General features: G+C 36.0%; 1 long non-coding RNA gene across 1 annotated transcript; it reads left to right on the plus strand.

Moving 5' to 3' along the window:
- The first annotated feature begins 654 nt into the window (after positions 1-654).
- On the plus strand, positions 655-2,835 carry LOC121294123. The gene is made up of 3 exons (XR_005946697.1): positions 655-920; positions 1,011-1,167; positions 1,625-2,835. It is a non-coding gene; the product is annotated as an uncharacterized LOC121294123 (long non-coding RNA).
- Positions 2,836-7,993: the final 5,158 nt, after the last annotated feature.

A 7,993-nucleotide genomic window follows, 5' to 3' on the forward strand; every position in this document is an offset into this window, starting at 1 on the left:
TGTAAAGTTGCAAGCCTTTGATTGTACAATAGCCATCTTAAAAAATATAATTTCATGCAGGTCTGTGGTTGGGATAAACATTCTTAATAGATAATGCAAGAATGCTTTTTACCTGCGGTCACAGTTTTTAAATTAAATGTTTAACATTGTGGTATGAGAAGTTGCAATGGTAAGACACTCAAAAAACACATATGAATTCTAAAAGTATAGAATAGACAGGCAATTTATCATGGTACAATTATACATAAAGTGACCGGAGGGGATATATTCATTATCACGATTCTATCCTAATTTTGCTTACTGACAGTAGTACTGAGACTTTTATTATTATAGCTGCTTGTGGCAACAGATCATGGTGCACTCCTTCAACAAAGAACCCTGACAAAGTTTTTATATACTGTTTTGGGGCTCAAACATGCCATCAGTGCTCTGAAATGAAGCCTGTTAGACAAAAAGAAAATATCTGCCCTGGTAAAAATGGGTTAATTTTATCATATTTAAAAAAATGAAAATGCACTTTCTTCTACTGACAAAACACATCTGCAGCAACAGTTCTACTCTTCACAAGCACTGTATTGAGCCCTGGACGCTCCTGGTTAATTATTCCAGTATGGAGCTATTCCCTTCCAGAAGGCTGCCTGTGAAACTGTGGGAATGGGATGTGACAGGATCAATGTGTGCTCAGAGTAGCTGCAGTTTAGCCCATGGGAATACAGCCAAAGATCTGAGGAGGAGAAGGAGAAACACGACAAAAGACTGCCTGTTGCTGATCACACAATTCTTTACTAGGGTATGAAAACATTATCACAGGAGTAAACAATCCTTCAGGCTCAATTTAATCATTCAACACCCATGCCAGCCCAAAGGAGATCCCTACTCACTGTAATTATTACATCTGAAGGATGAGAAGCCTCAACATCGTAAGTAGAGAGACACACCTTGTTTTCTTTCATAATATGTCTTCTGTTCTTTCTTCTATATCCTTCATTGCTCTATTTTCTGTTTTGTAGTAAAGATTTTAATCTCTGGGATAAAGTTTGATACCCGATAGAACCTCTTTCAAACAGGCACCAAGGCACATCTGTGAAAACAGTGGTGGCCAATACATCATGTATTGAGATCCGTTTTGGTGGATCTCTATAGGCTCTGCAATCCACCAGCAATAAAGTGAGTACAAGTATAATAAAATAAAACCCCTTTGACCAGTTGGAATTATTTAGCTTTAAAACAGTGGTGACCAATACGTTAAGGTAGCAATGAAAGAAAAAAAAAACAGTCATAAAACAGAATGCAAACGTATCAGCATTTTCAACTTTAAGAAAGGACAAACTATACTTATAAACAAATGGAAACTTAAGTGAGGAAAAAGAAGTCCTGATAGCTGCTATGTATTTTGTGACATTTTTGTGCAATAAAAATCCCCCTATAATAGTAACAATGAACCAGTGGCATAGCTAGAAGGGTGGAATGAACATTTTACTAAAATGAAAGTAACATCTTAGTCAAGTAGACAAAGGTGTCCCTTTTTATTTTCTGCAAAAATGAAAGACGGTGGTATAACAAAGCACAAATGCTTCAAGCAATTAATTGCATGCTTTGGTTTTGACCATTTTTTCCAGCGCAGGCAACACAACAAAGCTGAGCCTCGAGATTTTGACCAGAAAGCTTCCCGCGCTTTTTTGACTTCAAGGTCGGTCAGTGCTGAAAACATAATGGCAAATTCCAGCTCCCACCTTTCACTGATGTTGGTGACAGCTTCTCCTTCTTTGAAACAGCTGGGATATTTTCGTCCAAATTGGTACTGCTGGAAGCCACAGAAGGTTCTCCCCCACCTTTTGTAACTCGCACCACAATGCGATCCATTGAAACCACCAAACACAAACTAGCAACTGTACGAGCCAACGAGCTGAGGAAGCTTGTTGCTCGAGTGACTGAGGCATGGAAGCCAGAGTATTGCTATTAGCACCATCTACTGTTTGGAATGAATGTCCTTTTTCTTTGTACGTATTCATAGTCAGGAAATATATTTTTAAATACGCAATCAACCCTGTTAAAACTATTCTATGTTTATGTGTTGATGTTTGTTACAACTTGGGCCAAGATCCACCAAAAATCTTTTGAGATCCACTAGTGGATCACGATCCATGTATTGGCCACCACTGCATTAGAAGTTGGGTTGGACAGCGTGGTACCCAGGTACGGTATAGGAAGATGCATAGGTATCCCAAATTGGAATTAGTAATTACAACAGCAAACAATTACAAACTGATCCACACTCCAGAGCCACCAAGCCTCCCAAGGCTCTTGTGTTTGCAGAAGAGATTTAAGAGCATTATCCTCCTTTCCAACTGTGTAAAAAAAAATTGCTCAGCCTGTGCCTCAAAACTTAATTAAATATTTGCATTCAGAGTTTTTTTTTTTATTGGACCCATTGCTCTTTTTTTTTACATTAAATCTTTTAGCTTTGCTAGTCTGTTATATCAGTGGGGCCCCAACTTCCCTGATAATGAAAATAGGGAGGAAAGGGTGGTTGACTGTATTTGCATGGTATATTGAGCTTTTGTAGCCCATCACCAGGATTTCATTGCAGTTGTAACTGGCTATAAAAGGCAATACCATAGATGCAAAATACAAAACCTTGTTTCCGCTATTTGTGTATGTGCTGCTTTTACATGTATAAGGCAATACAACAGCTTACACAGAGGGAGGGAATGTAACTGATAGTATCAAAAATAAGCCTTAATTGAGATCAATCTGTACACAAGAAGAAAGATCAAGCAGATTTATTTTTACAAACTCCAACTTTGGGAATAATTGTGAAGGAATTAATTTGAATAGTGGCAACAACCAAGAAAGGCCTGCATTGTAAGTGTCTTTTATTAAAACATGTAAAACATGTACAGTATTCAAAATGAGAGGGTTCACTAGGATTGTTTGCTTTCTTATTTGAAATCTTGATTTGCTGTGAAAACAACATGAAGCACTGGAGGTTCAAGGGTATGATTATATTATAGCGTTCTTGACTTCTAAGAAATTGACGGTTGAATGTCTTACTTGCAGACTCATTTACTGAGGAGTTCAAAAGCAATCAATAGCCTAAATATAGGATGATGCATGTATATATGTATGCAGAGAACTCAGAAAAACCTAAAGACTCGATAAAATTATCTATGACACAGAAAACTTCAAGCAGATCGATGCCTTTGGCAATTGAGAGCAAGTTGGATGTAAAGAGGATAATTCCTCAGAGGTCAGTAACATCATCCAGAAACTTCTGTCATATACCTACTTTATATGCCCAGTATGAGTATTCTGGGATGTTACTGTTTTCAGCGAATTGGTGGCATAGTTTCAATAACAGCTATAATATTGGATCTAAGTTATTATTAACCTTCTGAGCTCCTTTACCCGCTTGCAGGTGCAAATGATTACCTTAGTGAAATACAGAACATGTTTATGATAGATTAAAGGCCAGTATAGTTTATGTCCAAGGTTTGGATTTGTCAATGGGCGAGAACACAGGGTGTAGTCCCCAAAAGTTTCCACGTGCACATATAGTAATAATTATTGTTGATACATAGTTAAAACAATGAAATACAGTAATGTTGTATCAGGGTGTAATAGCAAATTCCCTCATCCTAAACAGATTAGTGTTCCATAACTCCCTGCAGTATTTCCAAGAAATACATGACTTTACCATTGCTGAATCCTGTGTTGTTCATATTGCAGCACTGTTTTCAAAATATTCCTGATTGTATTCATATTTTTGTTATTTTTATTCCCATATTACAGGTAACTAAACTGGGCAATTACTTTTTTTTTCCACTCAGGAATGTCCATGAGGAGATTTTTCTTCAGATGTTGGATTGTTTTCAGTTAATGCTCCCTCCTGCAACAGTGCTGGGGCTCTGACTGAAAAAAACAACATTGTTGCGTGATCTGGATACACTGTAATCCTTACAAGATCATTTATTTTCTTTTAGCAACCACTCCCGAGTAAATGTTGAGAAATTTATAGACCAGTTGATTTATGACCCATGTGTGAGTAACAATGTAAAGAGTGGGCAATGTCTTTAAAAATATAAAGCCATGATACAGATAACACTGACATGACACAGCGAAGGTAGCCTAATGCGTTTCTTGTAAACATTTTAATATATTTTCTAATGAATTCTCACAGCAGAATCTACTACAAAAGAAACGATACTGCAAAGGGAATAAAAGATGACATCTGGGAACTCACCACTACCTTTCTTTTTTTTTTTAAACTCTTGGCCTAGCGTCTGTATTTGGTGACTCATACACTGAAAACAATTTAGCAACAAAAAAACAAAACAAAACATGAAAGGTCAATCGTCATAACCCTTTAGCCATGCCAACAACTGTGTGATTGAGATTCTTTCTTACCCAACGGCATCCAATATTGACAAGAAGGATCTTTCATGGTGAATAAAATTATGCCCTTGTTGCTTAGCCATGTACCACAGAAGTTCTGACCATTCTGATCTGTGATAATGGAAGCAGGATTTGTTTGAATCATTTCTTGTGTTATGCTATGATATTTACTGCTTGGTACCTTTTTATTCCCACAGGAATGAAGCATTACTTTACTGTTTTAGTTTTTTTTTTTTTTTTTTTTTTTTTTTAAAAAACTATGTTGACTATATTTAAATACATAAGTGAGGGATAATGTTATTTCTCTAGAAATTAAACAGTTCACACATTGTTAGCAAAAATAAATACATACATCATTTACACAACCACCCAGTATCCAGGGTTTGATGGGGAATGAAGGTAGGGGAATATATTTGGCTGTCTATGCTGTGCCAGGGGGTAAAAACATTTTGGTCCTTACATCTCAAGTTACAAGTATTAATATAACATAGAGATGATTACAAAGTCATGAAGCAGCAGACCCACTCCTACACTGAGCATGCAGACCTACAGCCAGGCCCATTACAGTAGCAAAAAATGATGAAAAGATGAAAGTATTCAAATATATTTCAAATCCTTAGTTCATTGATTAATATTTTCATCGGTATGGATTGGGTTAATGTCCCGTTCAAGAAAATAGATTGCCATAAACCTGTTGTTACCCTCAACAACTTTACAAACTAGCAATCCAAAATTTCAAGTTTAGACCTAATTAAATCCTGAATCACTCCCCACTGACTTCTATGCCAACATGTAAATGATTATACTATGCAAATGCTGGGTACTTACACATAACTACACATACTGCCTAACCCTGTTCTGATACAATTGTGCACTCCCATACATTGTGCAAAAAGATTGACACATTAAGATCGATACATTAAAAAAAAGTATGACCAAGAAAGATCATAGAGTAAAAAATCAAGGTAAAAGCAGGGTAAAAGATGTGTAAACAAACTTTATAGGTAAACTTTCATAATCCCCTATACCATATATTAGGAAAGACTGGAGCCGGCTGGTACTTTGCTTGGCTCATGGCAGCTTCATGCTTTAGATCTGTTTATTTCATATACTGTAATGGGTGTCGAGGAAAATAATAATGTAACTAATGTAGCATGTGATTCTACTGTAATACAGTGTAACAAAGTAGCAGAACTCCTTTGAAAAATAAGTTGCCATGGTTCTCCCTGCTTAACACTCTTTCAAATAAATAAACCTGGACATGTTGTGAAAGGCTTGGAGACAGATAACTGCACGAGCAAAACATTCACCCCCCCATCATGAGACCCGACTCACTCAGAGCTAAAAATGCATAAAATGAATTACAGTACTGTAACTTAATACAAGTACTCATATACTTCCCACGCTGAAGTTTCTGGCTGTCTATAAAATAATAAAACAATTGATATTCATGGACACAATAGGTTGTATCACCCCAGAACCTGCTGACTCTTTCTCTTTGTCAAACAAGAAGAAGAACAAAACTGGCTTTGTTTCAAGGGCACAAGCTCTGTGGTGTTTAAGAAGGCTATTACATTGTTTTTGAGTGCTCGGCATTTTATTTTTCAAAGTTGTGCTGGATTTAACTCTTCTGTAAGCTGTCAGGCTGACAGACAGAACTGGAGGCTGAAGGATTCCATTGCTCCCCTTAGTGTAGGAGGTGTAATGCATTTTATGATCTGTTCTACAGTGATATAGCTTACATGTGTTATAATGATCATCACAACAACTTCTATAGTTCTGTTGTAAATCGCTTTAAAGGATAATTAAATACATCTATCCTTAAAGAATACCATGGTTTGAGGATAAACACCTTTTATCTAAGCTCATTTCCTATCTAGCAACAATGAGGACCCTGCCTGACCTCCTACCATAATCTTATGTGAAACTCAAGCGTGCTCCTAGTACCTGATGCACACTAAGTGAACTTACAGTGTTGTAGCAGAATAAGCAGGTCATAGTGAAAATAAAGCCTGGAAAACTAAACCTACATTTACATTATTCCAGATTAGTTCTCTCTCCAAATAGAAACATATAGCAATAGTATTATCTTGTAATATAATTGTTTTATCAAGTTCATCGCTAATAAAAGAAAGACAGAACTGGTATTGAGATACTGCTGTTTGCATTAACAACTGCATTTTAAGTAAGTTGCGCATTGAACAAGAATCAATAGTTAATTTAGCTAGCAAATCCTGAGAGGAAAGCATGTCATTTCAGACGTCCGTCATCCGATTTCACATGAGGGAAACAGCAGCACTCAGCTCACCTGTGCTCTTAGTAAAAGGCCTGCAGGAACTAGATCTTGGGAGATGTGAAGGTTCAGTTTCCATGCTTCTCTGACCCTGGGTTCCCTGGCAAGACTGCTGACAAAGTTGCTAAGTAGTGAAAAAGCAGTTTTCTGATTTGAGAAAATTAGCACATTTGCTGTAATGGAACCAGGATGTTAAACATAATAATAATATAATCTAGCAGGTAAGTGCTGTAAGAGAAGCTGGGTTTTGTTGCTTCAGTAAACAGTGGGGTGAAGGCCACTGTAGGTATTGTATGCTGTAGTATACTTATATGTAATTAACTGTAGGTATTTTTCTGTACTCAGTTAAACTACATGATTGCATTTTTTTTATCTATTCATAAATTCAAAAGTTGAGGTCTACAAGATGACCTTGACCTTTTAAAGCCTTTGTTTTTAATAAAAAGAGTAAGTGTTACAAAAACAACCGTTATTTCCACGCTTCACTGAAGCAATACACTGCAGGGACAGCAGTAGTTGACTAAGATTCAAGGGTTATGGTAAGACAGGTGTTTATACTTGGTAAGTCTATCTTTGACAGCCTAAAAAAAGGTTCAAAATAATACTGTACAATATGAATTAAGAGATGGTTTTCTTTCACGTAACAATGTTTAATAAAAACAAATCTAGCTTTTGATGAAAAATGGTAAATCTGCACAATGAGTTAGAGAGGATGGCACTGCATGATCAAAGCATGTAAACGGCGTGTTTCTGTGATGGAGTCTGTCGTTCCTCCGCTCCCTTGCCTTTAATTGACATTAATTGCTGTATATGCTAAACACAACAATAACTGTTTTGTTATTGTAATATTTGCTTATTTATAATGACTGAAATTAACAGTGTTTGCATAATGAGGGAGCTTTTCTTTTGCATATTTATGTTGCCAATTACGAACCACATTTATGAGAAAAGTTCCTTGGAAAGCCGATATGTAATATATATATATATAAGGAGCTTTTTCATTTTCTGTAATATGGTTGATATGTTTTTGTAACCATTTGAGTTAAATGGCACCTTGGTTGAACTACCTTTGGGAAAAAGTAATTTCCGAATGTATTAATATGTATTCCCTCCCACCCAGAAAAAAAAAAAAAGAAATGAACTATATTAAATTATGGAGATACTAATCCCTTCTACAGTAATCTTATGCTAAAAACGGTTACAAAGGATGAACGATAGTGCGATTGTGATTTGATATATATATATATATATATATATATATATATATATATCTATATATATCTATATATCTATATAAGTATATAT

The sequence above is a fragment of the Polyodon spathula genome, chromosome 18, assembly GCF_017654505.1.
Source record: "Polyodon spathula isolate WHYD16114869_AA chromosome 18, ASM1765450v1, whole genome shotgun sequence".
NCBI classification, from domain to species: domain Eukaryota; kingdom Metazoa; phylum Chordata; class Actinopteri; order Acipenseriformes; family Polyodontidae; genus Polyodon; species Polyodon spathula.